The following is an 18530-nucleotide window of genomic DNA, read 5'->3' as shown; positions in this document are numbered from 1 at the left end:
CTCCGCCACTTCAGAAACGGAAGGCTGAACCATGTTTACAAGGATATGGTTTAGCCTTGCGTTTCCCCTGAGCTGGCTCTACACTTATCAGTGTAGTGCCAACTCAGGCACCCTTGCACCATAGTGCAAGGGTGTCTGCGTGCAGGAGAATATTGTTTATGTGTAGGAAGGTGACCCTTCCTGCACATAAATAATCTTTAAATGCCGTTTTGTCACTTCTATGTGTGCTGCTTAATGCAGCACACATGGAAGTTACGAAATGTTATTATTTTTTAGGAATGTTCATCTGCAGTACGGGTCACCTTCCTACATTAAACAATTCAGAGCATTTTGCTTTTTCCATATGTGCTGCCTTGTGAAAAAGCAAAATGAGGAGAAATAAAGCATTTCTCCTAATTTTGCCTAGTTAAGACCAGGTTTTCCGTGGTCTTCACTTTGCACTGCCTCCTATTTATGCTGCTCTTGTAAATAGGGGACAGCCTTAAAGTCAATGGATGTTGCAGTGGAACGGCCACTGCATCACCCACTGCCCACCCTTTTCACGCTAAGCATAGCCTGAAAGGGGGCCTTATTTACTAGGCAGTTTTAAGCCAGGTTAGGTGGCTTAATACAGCCTTGTAAATAAGGCAAACCCCCTATCACCATGGAAACGTCACAAAAAGTGATGTTCCTGTGGCAATAGGGGCTTGTACATATGCCCCTTAGTCCAGGGACTTCTTCTCCTAATAATGCCTCCTTCAGCACAGAAATGGATTGGGACAGTCCCCCTTTTTCACTCCATTTGTGGGTCTTATGAGGTCTTCTTAGACAACTCTTCTCAGTTTTCCTCTTGACCCCTTCTTCTGCTGTTAGTGGTCCAAACTACCTCTTTTGTGGCCCCCATCATATGTCTTTTTAGACACCCTGCTGCTGACCGAGAGATCAGACTCTCTCCCAAGCTCTCTTGGATCAGCAATCTTCAAGTTCAGTAGATGCGGGTGCAACTCTGTAAAACATTTATGCAAGATATGTTATCTTATAGCTATGTTAAAAAGCCCAATGCAGTAGTTTACTTTGCTGCCTTTTTCTAAGTCCTCTAATTCCTTCAATCACACAACTAGAAAATGAACCCAAGGTGACTGTGATCGGAAGGCCAACATGTTGGCAGACCTACATGATAGAGCTTGGGCAGCACCAGCTGATCGGAGCAGATCTTCACACACTGGGCCAATCACCCAGACCATAGCCACCTCCTTGGAGATGTACTGACGCTACACACAGAACGAAGGTGCTAGAAGAGCAAAGGATGCAACACTCTGTCTATGCTTGTGGAACATTAACGGTCTATCTGCAAAAATTGAGGATACCGACTTCCTGCAATACGTCAAGGCCTTCGATATAATCATGCTGCAGGAAACTTGGCTCACTGACCCGCACCACATCCAGGGTTTCATGTGCTTCGCCACATCGGCCACAAAGGGTGGCAAATTTGGACACCTTCTGGGGGGCTGGCCACTTATTTATCTACAACGAGCATAACATTGGCAGCGCTTGTGGGCTCTTTTTCAACAGCTACCACAGCAGTCAAGCTCACCCTCTCCCTCCAGGGCGAACAAATAGAGTTCATCTTAATCAACACATACAGTCACCCAAAACAAAAAGCTAAAGAATCAACCAACCAAGTAACAAAGTACACAACTGAGATGGAAACCTCAAACTTTATCCAGTCTGGTGACCTAAACCAATACCTCTTTGGTACGTCAGAGGGTGAGGTGGTTGGCATACAATCCACAATCTACAATATTCTGACCCAATGCGCACCAACATATGGAAGCAAGAGTCATAGGAAAAGCTGTCGCCTAGAAAATTTAGAACACCTAAACCTCAGAGCTAATAATAGCAGATTCCCCAAAGACACGCCTCCTGTTCCATCATACTAGTCCCCCACAACAAGCTCCATATTAGATTACACGTTTGCAAGTCTTTCACTGTTTCCACACATCCTGGGGTTCAGAATAGGGGACAAGGGGGAGAGCGACCACCGCCCACAACAAATGCTGCTAATAGCCAGTGCAACCACCCTTATCCAGCGAGGACAAGCCCTGGGCCCATCTATACCTCAAACTTAAGAACGATCAAATGCGCAGAATCCAAAATAGAATCCCTGTCAGAAGCTGCAAATTAAGTCTTAAAATCACAAGCAACAAGCTTAAAAGATCAAATATCCCAATGGAAATATTTTACAGCCACATTACTAGAAAGTCAGGCTGCTCCCTCAAATAAAAAAGAGCACTTCCAGGTCTCAAGCCGGAGAAATAAGATCCCGAAAGCACAAAGAGATCGCCTCAAGCTCCTCAAAAAATCAATAAACAGCACCTTAAGTATGCTGAGAAGCCACCCAGGGGACCTCACTCAAAAAACTGAAGTGGGAAATTAACAAAGAGCAAGAAAATGCAACTTGGGCAAAACTTCTTCACAACCTAAACCATAATGGCAGCGCCCGCTTCTGAAAAATGGTGAATGACATGATCCACCCTCATCATGAGGGGATTTCGTCACACAACTCAGAAGAAATCTGGGTTTAATTTCTAACTAAGCATTTTAACAACCAAATGGGAGGCGCAGGCTTACAGGACATTAATAGATGGCAGTAAGAAGATCACTTGGGGGTGGGTCACAATGAGACTCCAGTACCGAACACGCCAGACTTAGACATTACACTGGCCAGGAAGGCCAGCAACTCACAATCACTTATAATAAAAAAGCAGATCACAAAAGGGAGAAAAGAAGGGGCTCCGGGACCGAATGGCATTCCACTGGCACTGTTCAAAGCCAAGGCGGTTGACTGGGCAGACATCCTGCAACCTCTTCTCCTGGAGGTTAGGCTACAAAACAGACTACCAGAATCATTGAAGGGCTTGACAATTGTTCCGATACATAAAAAAGGTGACTAGACACTGCCGAGCAACTACCAGCTGGTAGCACTGATCGACAATGAAGCAAAATACTGTCTTAGAGGATCTCACAACCTGGGCAGAGGAAAATGAGATAATACCTCTAAACCAGATAGGCTTTCACAAAATGGCTGGCACAACAGCAATCCCCGCAATCTCCCTGCTCATCAATGCAGCTAAGACAGCCAACCTTCCACTATATTTATGCTTCATCGACTTTAGCACTGCATTTGACAATATTGAGAGGGGCAGACTGTGGGGGAAGTTGGCGAGCTGGGGAATCCCACAGGCCATTTTAAACATCTTGACACATCTTCATACTGACACCTGGGTTCAGTAGAAACTGAACAGCGGGACTCACCTCTTCTCAAAGGTCCCTACAACCAAAGGCCTTAAGCAGGGTTGCATGCTTGCACCCTCCCTGTTCAACCTATTCATGGCCGACCTTCCACAAGATCTTAACACCCCTAACTCACAAGCACTTAGGCTAGGTGGCAAAATATTGACCTAACTTATGTATGCAGATGATGTAGTGCTGCTCAGCCATACCTATGTCGGTCTCCACATCTACTCACGGAAATGCAGAACTATGCCACAGAGAACAACTTAAAAATTAACCTTAGCAAGACATGGGCAATAACGATAAATAACAACATAAATCGGCAGAGATGGCACTTGGGAGGTACACAGCTTGAACCAACACCGGAATACAAGTACCTAGGAGTTATCAGTGATAAAGAAGGGATCTTCGCTCACCAAAAAGAAGAAATAAGAAGGAGATTGCTGGTCATAGCAATAACGATGAAATATTTTGCAAATATATTGACGGGCCTCTACTGAGCCCGCTCCTGAAGGTAGCTCAAGGCAAAATACTCCCTACAATAACCTATGGAAGTAATACAGGGGAGAAATTACAACTTACTGGACAGCATGCTGGTTAAAGCAAACAGAACTATGTTTTGCCTTCACCTCACCAGCTCAAATAAGGCTAGAATTCACCTTAATACAACAATCCCCGGACAGGCATGGACCTTACATCATTTGCTGGAACAAGACCAGAACTGCCACCTCAAACACCCTAAAGCAACTGCTATGGCAAGAACTTCAGCATAGGGAAACTTCAAACGCAAGAAGCTACCTACAGGAACCTCTGGAAACCACCATGCTCTCTGAACTCTGGAACACACAACTTCATCATTCACCTTTCAAAATAGTGGTTTAGAAATGCTTAAAACAACTCTCACTGGCAGATGAAAAGGCATCATTCTCATCCAGATCTCACGCCTGGATTACCCTAAATTCCTACAAAACACTTGCACTTCAAAAATACTTCAATCAGGGTTATCCTAAACAAATAAAAATAAAATTCCTAAGGCATAGATTGGGCATTCTTCCATGCACTCAGCACCTTCCACCTTGGCTGAGGGCAACAACCCAAAGCACCTGCAGGCTGTTTGACAAGGAACAAGGAGACATTCTGCACTCAATCTGCCTGCACATGCAAGGAGCTGCAGCAAGACAGGTACTAGCTGTTAAAGGCACCCTTCAAGCAGAAATGAATTTTCACCAGGAGGCAAGCGCTACTAGCATGCTTTGACCCGGGGGCCACGCAACTTAACTGCAGCATGGTAAAACTTCTCACGCTGGGCGAACAAAAAATTCCTAAAATGAGAAACCCAACTTCAGCAACATTAGTAATAAGTTGCCTGTGGAGCCACCGGCCCGCAAGCTGGTCACCCCATCTCTTTGTCGTAGTAAGGAAAGAGCACATTTTTAATGTATAAAATCTCAGCAGGTGCAAAACTCATTAGTCGTCATTGCCAAACATGTTTCACTGTATAGCACTTTACTACGTGTATTTCTGGCTTTAGTAATGCATTAAATAACTGCACTGTAATTTACTCTGTGAATCACTGATTTATTTTAACGATCGTATTGATTATTTTAACCACTGTACAGCATTTTTAGTATGCGTTTTTATGGTTTTATTGGGGTACAACATCAGCTCTATTGGCTATTTTAAAATGTTGCAATGGTTTTTCTTAATTATGCAAATAAAAATACACTTGAAACTTGAAACTTTTGGTGGTTCCTGAAACTCATGAGGTATATCTCTGGAACAAGAACAAAAATGCACAGAACCACTGGCTTCATGAGCGTGCTGTCTTGCATTTCTTTGGTCCAAGTTCAGGACTGCATCCCTATCTTGGATAGCCAATTTATTCCACAGATTACCTCCCAGCCCTTCCAATATATTTCCCAAGTATTTTCGGTGCATTTGTAAGTATTCCAAATATTGTGACTACAAAATATCAGAGGCAAGTATGTTGTTTTATACTATTTTAAAATTACAAGTTTCAAATATTGTTTTATATACTATTGTTTTTATTAAGTACATGTTTTCTATTCTATGTTATTATTTAAGTATTTATGTTAGTGTGAAATTTACTTTTAAGTATTTTTACAAATTATGGCAATGCATGATGTGTTTTGGGTTGTTGGATTTGTTTGGGGATTGGGTGGTCAGTGTTTTAAATTATATATTAATTAATGGAAAATAATGAATATGTTTATTATTTGGTTCCAATAGAGACTTGTGGGTTTCTTGTATGAGTGCAATGTAAATTCTAGAGATCCCAGGAATGACATAATCACTTACCGTTGCACCTAACCAGAGAGCCCATGCACATTAAAGGACAGAACTGACAATAGTACCACATGCAGTCAGGAGAAAGAAGAAGGGAGAAGGGGCATCCAGTCTATGCCAGCCAGTGGGAATGAATCAAAAAGGATGTTGGCACTGTATGGTAGTGTTCCCAAGCCCCAATGGCAAATAACGGTGTCATGAAGCTAATTAAAGAGCAAGTAAACACAATGGCAAAGAACCAGAGGTGGAATTGTTGTCATGGAGTACGTCTGAAAAATACGTTATACAGGTGAGCAATCCCTGTTAATGCCTTGACTACATCCCTATGTGAGCAAGAATATTTTCGGGGGAGTATAACGTTTTCGTAAATGTTCATTATGAATATATCATACAACAAAGGAGGGGAGATTGGGGGTGATGTGTAAAGTGTATGAGAAAGAGTAAGGAGACCTTGAGGGCGTAAAAGCGGATCTTAGCTTATGCTGCTTCCTGGCTGTACATTCTTTTGATAGATTACGAAGGCATTTTGGTGGTTGTCCAAGTCCGGTGTAGCATCATGCCGGGTTGGACAGTCTGATACCGGGTGACCTGGGATCCCTCCGAGTTGTGCGCATGGGGTTGGTGCAGTTTCCATAGGTGCTTGTCTAATATGTCCAAAAAATATTCCAAATGTTGCAGATCTGTGAAGTCATGGGCAAGACTATTGATGGTCAGAATCCTTGTTGCTGGTTCTAAAAGTCTGTGGCGTATCCCAGTTTGTTTCCGAAGTGAAAGGAAATTTTTACGTAGAGTGTGAGTGTCATAAGAAAAGTCAGCAAAAAAAGCCAGAGAATTCTCCTTATAGGCAAAGGATGCATGTTGCTTAGCCAGCTGTAGGATCTGCCTGGCCTGAGCATGGCTAAGGAGACTCTTGATGACCGGCCTGGGGAACTTTGATGTACCTGAGGGTGCTGTGGGCCCTTTCAAACTCCAAGGGCATTGAAAATCAGTACCCAGAAAATGTTGGATGAAGTCGCACAAAAAGCACTGTTTATTGTTGCTTTGCATGACTTTAGGTTATAGCGTCCATAGCGTAGGCCCCCCAATCTGGGATTATAAAACCAAGGTAAATGTGAGCCCTTATGTCGGCCTGTTATTGACCTTGGTTTGATCCATTCCTTTAGCGGACACTAGTCCCAATCACTCAAGTGGCATAGCGTTTTTATCTGCACAAGTGGGACAATGCAGGGTGTTAGGAATGTTGTGTATGCTTGTGGATTCCTGAAGTTTTCATCACAAAAATGTAAGGTAAATGTGTGAATTCAGGCAAAGTTTGAGGTTTGCAGGGCATTGTGGGTAAGAAAACCTTTCAGGATTCACACAGGGCACTACCAGGACATGTAAAACTTAAAAGTGCCAGTCCTACCTTTCCATTACATAGCACCCTACCCATGGGCAACCTAGAGCCTGCCTTTGGGGTGACTTATATGTAATAGAAGGGGAGTTTCACGCTTGGCAAGGTGTTTTAAATGCCAAATCGACATGGCAGTATAAACTGCACACACAGGATTGGAATCTACTGAAAAACATAAGTAGTTATGTTCAAGTTGCCGAAAATGTTCCGGCATATCTAGCTGCAATAATGCGTTGGCTCGGGTAAATAATTAGTAAATTAAACAAACCAACTATGGAAATAGAGAAAAGACAGCAGCAGTTAGAAAAGTAGCTATGTCAGTAGTTTACAGACCGCAAAGCGCATGCCACAATATAACAAACTGGTCATGCTCGAAGGAGTAAATAAATGTCTGTGAACAAAAGTGATAAGAATAGCTGACATACCAGTGGAGTATGCACTAGAATACATGTCACCCTTAGAGGACGGGCTGAGGTCGAAGATTAGTGCATGAGACTGTTATATAACACCAATGACATACAAGTGAAGAAGTATTAGGAATGGGAGTGCTCTAGTGTGAAAAATATAAAGATAGAGAACCTAACTCGCAATAGAGTCTAGTGAGAAATACTAGAACTCCAAGTGAATGCCAAAAATAAGTACCTAGACAGATTTCAAAAGATCCCAGACGTAACATACAATATAAGGTACAAAGTACAAGCAAGATCTTAATAGAGCAACACAATAGATGCTAACAGAAATGCATACAACATCAAATTGAAATCAGTGCGCATATGGCTGCTTAAATGCAGAGATACAGATAACAGAACACAGGAATATCAATGCACAAATGTACAGTTCGATGTCACATAAGGCAGGTCTGTGCACATATAGCTGCACAAATGCAGAGATTCAGATGACAGAACAACTGAATAATCAGCGCGGAAATGTACATTACGCTGACACACAAAGGAAAAGAGGAACAAAAATTAGTATTGTGTGAGGGTACTTACAGATAGTGTACAAATCCTCACGGATATTAAAGCCCGATGGCGACTTAGTGTTCAGCTCCAATATATAACGTGTCTCCAATTGTCTTAGCCGTTTCTCACGGTTACCTCTGCATTTGAGTGTAGGTACACTATCAATGACAAAATAGCTGAGGTGTTCGAGGTTGTTGTTATGAACTTCCTTGAAAATGCCTGGCTACTGGATGTGTAGGGTCATTGTTAACGAAAGCCCTCAAGTGCTGTAAGATTCTCATGGGGACTTGAAGTTTGGTGCTGCCCACATATCTGAGACCACAAATGGGGTGTATTACATATACTGCAAACTCCGTTCTGCAAGAGTATCTGCTTTTGATAGTAATGGGTTCAGTGCGAAAAGTGGCGGTAACTTGAGTGGTGTTAATACCAAACCTACAAGCTCTACAGGTGCTACATTTAAATAAACTTTTGATGTCAGTGAGCCAATTAGATTTGACACTGACTTCAGGCCTACGCTTGACCAACGCAACCCTCATGGAGAATGCACGACAGTACGTCATCGTAGGCCGCTTGGCAACTATGGGGCTTAGGACAGTGTCAGTCAAAATGATGCGCTATTGTTTGTTGATAATGGATTGAATGGCACGTTCATCTTTGCTGTAGGTAATAATTAAATGGGTGTCAACCATCCCATCCTTATTGGCAGCAGGAATAGTGCCAGTGTCACTCCGTTCATTGCCCAGCCTGACTGTCAAGACTTGTTTCCTAGGTATGGTGTTTGCTCAGGTCCTGGCTTTAGTAATAATTTGTTCAGAATACCCATGTGCTGCAAATCTAAGGTGGGCGTCTTTTTGGCACTGTTCGAGGTCACTGTCAGAACTACATATCATCTGGAGCTGGAGCATTTCACCACAGGGGATGGTAGCTATGAGGTGCCTCGGATGGAAGCTAGATGCATGCAGTTTGGAATTACCAGCATGGATTTGCGGTGTAGCTTGGAATGGAGTGTATTATCCTCTATATAGATAGTGACATCTAGAAATTCAATGGAGGTGGTGCTGATGTTAGAGTTGAATTCAATATTGAGATCATTAACATTTAAAGCAGAAATAAACAACAGTGCACTGTTCCTGGTGCCATACCAAATAACAAAAACATCATTGATGTCCCGGAGCCAAGAGACTATATGTGCACTCCAGGCTGCATGATGCACCACCTTAAGAACCTGCTCCTCCTACCAGCCTACATGGAGGGATACATAGCTCGGGGAGAAGCAGGCTCCCTTTGCGACGCCCTTCAACTGCTGAAAGATTTCCCTGTCAAACATGAAGAAGTTGTTATTAAGACACGACTCTATCATGAACAAAATCGGCTTGTTATGTTTGTACGTTATATATACTCCATTGGAAATGCATTTTTTGTGTTGCTGATAACTTTAGCACCACTTGACAAAACCTTCAAAAAAAGTGCTCTTTTTTGCCAAGTTTGTGCATGAATTATTTTGTGGTGATAAGTCAAGTGGGGACGAGATAAAAGGGGGGGGGGGGGGCACAAAACAAAATCCTCATGCATTTTCTATAGACTTCTTTACGCAGGGCTACAGCAAAAACTGCTGAACGGAATTACACCAAATTTAGAAAGGAAGCTAGCTCTTGGTCAGCTGATTGCGCTTTATGAAATTGGCTGTAAATCCATTCAAAAGTTTTTGAGAAATTAAGGTTTACAAATAAATGCATATTTGGATGGTTGGGTCCGCAAGAGGCTCTCAAGAGTCTCATGGATAGCCAATTGAAAAAGACAACATTCTGATTGGCCCAGGGAGCTATTTTCCCCTTGGACCATCTCGCTCCCATGAGAGTCAGACTCTCACAGGAGCAATCCCTCTAAATGGCTGCCAGCAACATGAGAAAAATGTTGTTGACAGCAATTTTATTCCTGGACTTAGTTCCATGTCCTGAAGTTCAAAAATAAAATGATATAAGGGGGCAGGGTAGGGATACTCTGCTCCCTCAGGCCCTTTGGGATGCCCAGATGGACCGTAGGGGTAATATATATATATAAACTAATTACAAAATAGGAAAAAATTCAAATTTGTAAATTGTCTTATCTGTAAAAGCATTTTTGATGATCACAATTGTATTACTTTTCTTTTAAGTTTCTGTTATATGGGGGGCTAAAATGATTTAATGAACATTATGTATAGGTTTTTGCAAGTCCATACAGTGTTCATTTTAAGGTTATTATTAAGGTCTCTTTTCAACTTTTTTAGCTATTTAATTGTAACTCAGTTTTTAAAAACTTTTTAAAAATGAATTAAATAATTTTTTCGACTTATTTGGTTGTGGGTGTATAGGTGTAGCAACCCTGGCCTGCCAAATATATGTTCTTTCCTGAATGTTTATTGGCTGGAATTAGCATAATAAGGGTCACATGTACGAAGCATTTTTGCAGTCAGAACCGCCTGATCAGGCTGCTTCCAACTGCAAAAATGCTTTTACATATGTACAAAACACAAATTGCAACTGGGTAACATGTTAACAATTCGCAATTTGTGTTTGCAATTCGGTATTTAAAAAGGAGCATGTTTAGGAAGTCCCTTAGAAATAGCCAATCTGAATGGGATGTATGAATGTTTTGTTACTAAATGACTGTCACAAATCATTCAGATTTGACAGCCTCCTTGAAGGAGCTGGTAACCCCTTTGCAAATGGAAAACAAATATTTTTTTAAGAGCAGGCAGTGGTCACATTGACCACCTACTCTTAAAAAAATGAACTGCATAGTTTCTTTTTTTGCTGCATTTAAAAAAAACGATTGCTTTATAAAAAAGCAATCCCAGACATGGTGGTTTCCTGAACTCACCAGGGCACCATCCCTGTGATAGGTGTAATTCCTATTGGTCTATTTGCGACCCACTAGGAATCGCTAACGAAACTCAAAAGAGTTTCATAGGGTAGGTGTTCCAATTTCCTAATTGCGATTGGGAGAGAAACTATTAGGAAATCGTATTCCCAATGTTAGTACAGTTGGCCCTAAATCCTCATGCATGCACATTCCCAAATGTTACTAAAGTTGGATATAGAATAATAAATGTTACCTCCCTCCTCTAATGTACACGCTTTCGCTATTTTTCATTGGCCTTAAGTTAGATTAATAAATGTCCCTCCTTAAATATACTCTTGCAGCAATTTTTGTTAGACTGAAGTTGGAATTGTGAATCTGATCCACTCCCCCTGACATAGTATGCCCTTTTCCCAATGCATTTAGGCTGGAGCTAAAAAATTCAATCAGATTGCCCACCCAGAGAATGTATGCACTTTTCTTCACCCTCTGATTCCCCTCTGTTTTTACACCGCAGTCAGAATAGTAACTCTGACCTCCTGAGTTTATGCACTCTCCCCAGTATTTATTGTTGTTTTAATATTTGTACATTTTAATGCATTTTACATGTTGAACTTTATCTTGCATTTGCTATCAGTATTTGCTGTTCCAAAATGTTGTGTTACTGTAGTTTCTTTCATGTAACATGCAACTCTTGTATAGTGCATAATGTCAACTGGGTTGTCTCTAGGGTTGCTTTGAAATTGAGGAGGAAGTCAATGTGATCTTCTCACAGTCCCAGTTACTTGGTCAAAGATGTGGGGTGTGTACACTGTATGCTCATCCAACCCCTGAACTCTCTGCTGAGCACACAGAGAGAAAGTCACACATGTACCAATTTAATTTGCCATTTTATGTGAAAGTGTGAAAGAGGTATACGCAGCAGTTTTCAGAGGCAAAGGGAAATAAAATCCTGTGTTTATACGTGGACTTTAAAGTAATAGCTCAGTTCTCTCAAGATTGTAAATGCAACACATTTGTGAACATATACAGTAATACTGTGACTACAGATGGATATCACACAGGTTGTATTATAAAAATAAGGATTTTTAGATAGACGTAACCCAAGACCATACGACAAAAATCCACAATACTGTACTCAAAAATGGACTTTAAAGTAGTAGAAAATAGCTCAGTTCTCTCAAGATTGTAAATGCAACACTTTACTCTCATTGTACCTTGGATGTGTAACGCAGAACAAACAAAAGGGTCACAAGGAAGGTGATGCGTCGGTTCCTTACAGCGGGGCAGGGGAGTTGATGCTCGCCTCCTTACTGTGTGGGGAGGTGATGCGTTGGTTTCTTACTGCTCTCTGGTACGATGCGACAGGATGGCACCTCGATGTGATACTCTTCTCTGGAATGATGTGACAAAATGGCGTCTTGGTTACGATGCGACAATGTTGATGCGATGCGTACACGCCCAACGGCCATGCGGCGTCTCGATGATCTTCTGAGCCCTGACAGGCCCTGCAACACGCTTCTCCGGTGATGCAGTGGCAAACTCTGTGGCGACGGCACGCTTCTCTGGTGGTGCTATGTGCTTCGGTGATGCAATGGCGACAGCGGCAGCGGCGGCACGCTTCCTTGGCGATGCAGTGGCAACTGCTGCGGCGGCGACATGCTTCTCGTCGTTAAGTCGCGCTTCCAGCTCTCAGCAACACGCAGTGTCTCAGACGCCCCAGCACAACAGCAGGCACTTCAATTCCCAGCAAGGGAATTCAGGAAGGAGCTGGTTGGTGAAGTCTTGTATCCCTGAAACTTCAGGCAGGAGGCAAGCTCAAGTTCAAGCCCTTGGAGATTCTTCTTCAAGTTGATGAGAAGCACACTCAGTCCTCTTCTCCTTTGTTTGGCAATGAAGCAACCCTTGCAGGCCAACCCCCAAATACATAGCACAGGGGTGGTCTCCTCCTTCAGCTTCCTGGTTCTTCTCCTCAGCAAATGTTTGTCTTGATTCCCAGAAGTGATCTAAAGTTCTGGGGTCTGGGTCCCCCTTTTATACACCAAAATCCTTTGTCTCTGAAATCAAAGAGTGTCTGTGCCTAGTCCAAACCAGTTTTGTGCAGTCCAGAACTCCTTCTTTCCTTTGACAGTGTGGGCCAGGGTCATCAGACACACCACAGGAGGTGGAGCCTGCATTGTGGAAGGCAGGCACAGCCCTATTCATGCCCAGGTGCAACTCTTCCAACCACTCTACATGCAGGTAGGTCTTTTTAGCCCTGTGCTGACTCACCCTGTCTCCTGGAGCCCCCAGCCCCTCTCACTATCAAACCAGACAAGGAATACAGAACCTAGCAGTGGCAGGCTTGGATAGTTAGGCAAGAAAATACCTAATTTCTACAAGTGGTATTTTCAAACATAGATTGTTAAACCAACTTCACTAAAAGATGTATTTTATCATTCTGAGTTCAGGCATTCTAAACTCATTTTTCTACCATGTTCCCTGGGTCAGTTAGGATTATAAGGTGTTATAATTAAACTGCCCATTCTGGCCTATGGGAGCAGGTAGCCTAGCAATAGTGAAAATGAAAATGGCTGTAATTCACTATCAGGACATTCCACACACTTCAGGGCAGGCACTACCTTTTACCTACAATGCACCCTGCCCATGGGCCTATCTTAGGAGTGTCTGATATGTAGAAAAGGGAAGGTTTGGGGATTGGCAAGTGGGTGCACTTGCCAAGTCAACATGGCAGTACCAGACTGCACACAGGCTCTGCAATGGCAGGCCTGAGACACACTTTATAAGCTGCTGAGGTGGGTGGCACAATGAGTGCCGTCCATTACCACCCCCTTTTGTACCGCTTTTGGCCACCATAAGTGTGGCAGGGTATGCTCAGACATGAGTCTCTTGCTCACTTTGCCACTGGATTCAAGCAAGCCGGGCTGAAGACGGCTGTAATGCCAGAAACCGGTCCTCGGAAGCTTGTTTCCGGTCCAGGGAAGGCATGGTTTGGCAGTTCGGGCCGGTATGTTCCAATGAGGCACAGGGTCAGACTGATTTGCATATAGCCATGTCTGAAATGGAGTGGCAGAGTGGGCTAAAGAACGGTGATGGATTAAACCCAGATCTTTTGACTGGGTGTGAGTGTTTGATTGGTTCAGATGCTCCGTCCATTACCACCCCCTTTTGTACCGCTTTTGGCCACCATAAGTGTGGCAGGGTATGCTCAGACGTGAGTCCCTTGCTCACTTTGCCACTGGATTCAAGCAAGCCGGGCTGAAGACGGCTGCAATGCAAGAAACCGGTCCTCGGAAGCTTGTTTCTGGTCCAGGGAAGGCATGGCTTGGCAGTTCGGGCTGGACTGTTCCCATGAGGCACAGGGTCAGACTGATTTGCATATAGCCATGTCTGAACTGGGGTGGCAGAGTGGGCTAAAGAACGGTGATGGATTAAACCCAGATATTTTGACTGGGTGTGAGTGTTTGATTGGTTCAGATGCTCCGTCCATTACCACCCCCTTTTGTACCGCTTTTGGCCACCATAAGTGTGGCAGGGTATGCTCAGACGTGAGTCCCTTGCTCACTTTGCCACTGGATTCAAGCAAGCCGGGCTGAAGACGGCTGCAATGCCAGAAACCGGTCCTCTGAAGCTTGTTTCCGGTCCAGGGAAGGCATAGCTTGGCAGTTCGGGCTGGACTGTTCCCATGAGGCACAGGGTCAGACTGATTTGCATATAGCCATGTCTGAACTGGGGTGGCAGAGTGGGCTAAAGAACGGTGATGGATTAAACCCAGATATTTTGACTGGGTGTGAGTGTTTGATTGGTTCAGATGCTCCGTCCATTACCACCCCCTTTTGTACCGCTTTTGGCCACCATAAGTGTGGCAGGGTATGCTCAGACGTGAGTCCCTTGCTCACTTTGCCACTGGATTCAAGCAAGCCGGGCTGAAGACGGCTGCAATGCCAGAAACCGGTCCTCTGAAGCTTGTTTCCGGTCCAGGGAAGGCATAGCTTGGCAGTTCGGGCTGGACTGTTCCCATGAGGCACAGGGTCAGACTGATTTGCATATAGCCATGTCTGAACTGGGGTGGCAGAGTGGGCTAAAGAACTGTGATGGATTAAACCCAGATCTTTTGACTGGGTGTGAGTGTTTGATTGGTTCAGATGCTCCGTCCATTACCACCCCCTTTTGTACCGCAAGCCCATCAGCAGCATTTGATTTACAAGCCCTGGGCACCCGCAGTGCACTGTACTAGGGTCTGACAAGTAAACCAAACTAGCCAATCATGGAGTCACTAATCCATATATCAGTTTACCATAGGGAGCACTTGTACTGTGGCACTTAATAGCAGTGGCACAGTAACCAAAAGCAACTAAAACCAGCAAAAACATAAGAGGCAACAGCAAACAAATGGAAGGGAGACCCACGCCAATGGTGCCAGGTCTAACACACAGTATGAACTTGCTTCAAAATTTAATGAGAGTCTTTTCAGAGCTTACAGATTTTAAGCAAATGTATGTAATAAATGTGCTTTAAAATATAGTATTTGACCCAATTTTTCAAAAATTTCCTTGGTGGGAGAATCCCCCTGCCCTGAAGCCTCTTGGAAAAACAGAAGCATGCTCGCTCTAGTTCCTGGCAAGTATTATGCTGCACCAGTGTCAAAGATCACCACCAACCCTTGAACTGTAGCCTTTTTGCATACATGAATGGGCTGTCTTTTTTCAATAGCAGCCAGCAAAACCTATATGTCTTTTTTTAATCAAGGGCACAGACTGCCTTCTTGTCATGTAGGGCCTGGGTAGCCATCTTCTATTTCAGGACTATCTCAGGCTTCTTGTCCTCAAGCTTCAGCCTGCTGGCGTCCAGCTCAGATGAGGATGAACTGCAAGTCGAAAATATGCTCCCACCCCTGGACAAGACAGATGAGGATGTTCTGTTTGTTGGGCCATCCATTCCCTCTTTTTGAACCAGTATCTCTTGAACATCCTGAAGCAAATTTTCCTCAGAAGTAATCTGATCTGGCCGGTCTCCTACCAGTCCCTAAAATACTTCTCTATCCTCCCTCTTGTCTCTTTCATTCCACTTCAGTCCCCTCTCCCGCACATAGCCTTAGTATCCACCACAATAAGACCAGCCAGGGTAGATAGACCCTTGTCCAGGTTTAAAAAAATCACAATGCAAAACTTTCATAAGAATAAACACAATCAAAATATGATTTATTCATCACTATATCACAGATACTTCTTGAGAGGGGGCATAGCCAAGCAGAGCATGGTGTTAGATGCGTCTCGTCTTAGCTCTGGACCCTCGTTAGCCTTACAGCACCATCCGAGGCAGTGGGACCACACTCAAGTAGCGCAAATCCAGTTGGGGCATTTGTTCTGACCTCCCAGCAAATGGGGGGTGGCTATTGTGCCCTGTAGAAGTTGTCCCAGCTACAGCAATCCAGGCCTCTGCCCCCAGCCTGCTCTGACTGTTATGATACGCCATCTTGTCTGGAGAGGACCATGACCGGTCAAACTGTCAGTGGTGAAGTGATGTAGGCCGGTCGGGTACCTGCACACACAGAAGAGCAGTGTTCTGACCAGATGCAACTGGCCTGTCTTAGTATCCTGGGGCAGAGAGGGACCCAACAACACTGCTAGGTACATTCGGCGGCACAGCAGCTCGAGCATCGCACAACCCAGAGGTTTGGACTGGTCAATAAATGTGGCCTGTTTTGGAGGAGAAAGGCTGTGAGGAGGCACCCACACCCCCTCTCTTCCGGCCTTGTCTGGAGCTGCTGACAAGCGCGTGAAGTAACTGGGCCCAGACCTTGAGAACAGAGTGGGACATGATTCAGTGGCAGGCCTCAACATCCCTCTCTGCTTAATCCCTGGGGTGCCGAAGCCCCAGCAGTGCCCACAGTAGCCTGCATCGCAGCCGGGTGCCGAGTGTGGCCCGATCCACAGGCCTAGGCTAATTGCTCACTTGACCCACTGGACTGGGGGAAGGTGGCTTTGCACAGGAGCTAGGCCTCTGCATTTCATCTGGGCCAAGAGCCAGGAACTCATACCGGGCTACCTGCACGCACCTCCGCTTTGTGTTCCCTTCATCTCCTGCCCATGAACAGCAATTGGAGTGGGACACTCTAGGCACTTCAAATATCACTCCTGTGCCTTGTCGGATAATTTGAGGGCTCTAGTGAGAGTACATTTACCCTCTGAATGGAAAGTGTTATGGCCCCTCTGTGACCTACCCCATGGCCCTACATTGGGGGCAACTGTGGCTGCACTGATGGGCCCTCTGGCCTGGACATGACTCTGGTCTAGAAGCTGTCGGGCCTCCAGCCTTCCCCTAAGACTGAGGTGAGGTGCGTGCTGTGGGAGAAGCGATGACCTCCTCAACCCCCTTGAACTGCTCCATTTGTGCAAGCGGTGCCCAATGTGATTGCACCCGGTCTTCCTCACCTCTATTGTGCCCCACCACCGGAGAGAGGGGGATTGCTTTGGGCCATCAGTGGAGTAGGAGCCCCTGCAAAAACTAGGCCAGTGGTGGAAGTGTTGAGGCCCCAATGGCTTTTCCATGGCCCGAGAGCTCCCACTGCCCTCAGACCGAACACATGCACTAACGCTGACCCAATAGGCATGAGGAGGCACCCAGTGAAAACTCTCTTGGACTGGCTGGGGGTGGGGGGTCCGTATGGCCCAGACGTGCCTCACAGGGTGAGCACTGGGTGCTACTGCATTCCTTCGGTGACTGCTTGGCTGCATACTGTATATACATACTCTCCCTAACACATCCGAGGCTTGATTGGCTGTTGAGGCCCACATCCAGAGAAGCCACTAAACTGTTGCCCTGCTCATTTAGCTGATTTCTGGGTTCAACCTGCAGGCCTGTGCCTCTGACATGACCTTCATCTGGGCTGAATGAGATGGCTCCTTCTGCCTCCCTTGGGAGCCCCTGGCCCACTTCCACCCACAGCCCTCTTGGGAGGTTCGTACGACACCAATAAAATTCTCCACCAACACTGTGACAGCATCTAACCAAAAGGCCACAGGCGCTATCTTTAGCTAACTCAAACTCTGATCTTCTGGAACTTCTATATGCAACCATCATGCCTCATTACAACTCTGCAAAAGACACACTAATTGGGTCAACTAAGGACAATCCAGCCACCTAACATTGGAATAAAGCACCCACCATGGATATGGAATCGTCAGACCCTCCGTTCACCAATGTGGCTGGGAATACAGCGCAAGTACCCATACCCATATCTCAATCCTACATGGACCAATTCCTGCAGGAAATCTGCTTTAAAATAAGCTCCCTCAAAACAAACTTTAAGTCTTGAATCCAAGACATTCGGCATGATGTCAATGAAATAGGGCGTATTGGCAACTTGAAATGCACAGAGGATGCCCAATCAGAGGATCAAGAAATGCTCTGTCGCAAAGTGAGGCCACTGGAAGAACAGCAGATTAAACTACTAATAAAGCAGGAAGATTTAGAGAACAGAAGCCGTCTGAAAAATATTAATATCAGGGATGTACCCAGGGGTGCAGATGGCAGTGACATCATGGCTTTTATCGCGGAGCTTCTGCAGAAGATTTGCAGTGATAACGATGCTTCCCCCTGCGATAGACAGGGATCATAATCTGGCATCTACACCGGGGAGTCCCGACCTCGTCCCAGACATCCTGACGCAGGTCCATTTCTTTAGGGAAAAAGAAGCTATCTTGCAAGCATCATGGAGCCAAGCTGATTTGATCTTTTGTGGCCACACT

At 44.7% G+C, this 18530-nt stretch overlaps 1 protein-coding gene across 1 annotated transcript in view; it reads right to left on the bottom strand.

Moving 5' to 3' along the window:
- Positions 1–18530, bottom strand: part of LOC144771880 (interleukin-1 receptor-like 1) — a 417138-nt gene that overhangs the window by 327346 nt on the left and 71262 nt on the right. The window lies entirely within an intron of this gene.

This window comes from Lissotriton helveticus, chromosome 8 (assembly GCF_964261635.1).
Source record: "Lissotriton helveticus chromosome 8, aLisHel1.1, whole genome shotgun sequence".
NCBI lineage: Eukaryota > Metazoa > Chordata > Amphibia > Caudata > Salamandridae > Lissotriton > Lissotriton helveticus.
Note: the sequence above shows the minus strand (reverse complement) of the source record. Positions and strands in the feature narration are given on the sequence as shown.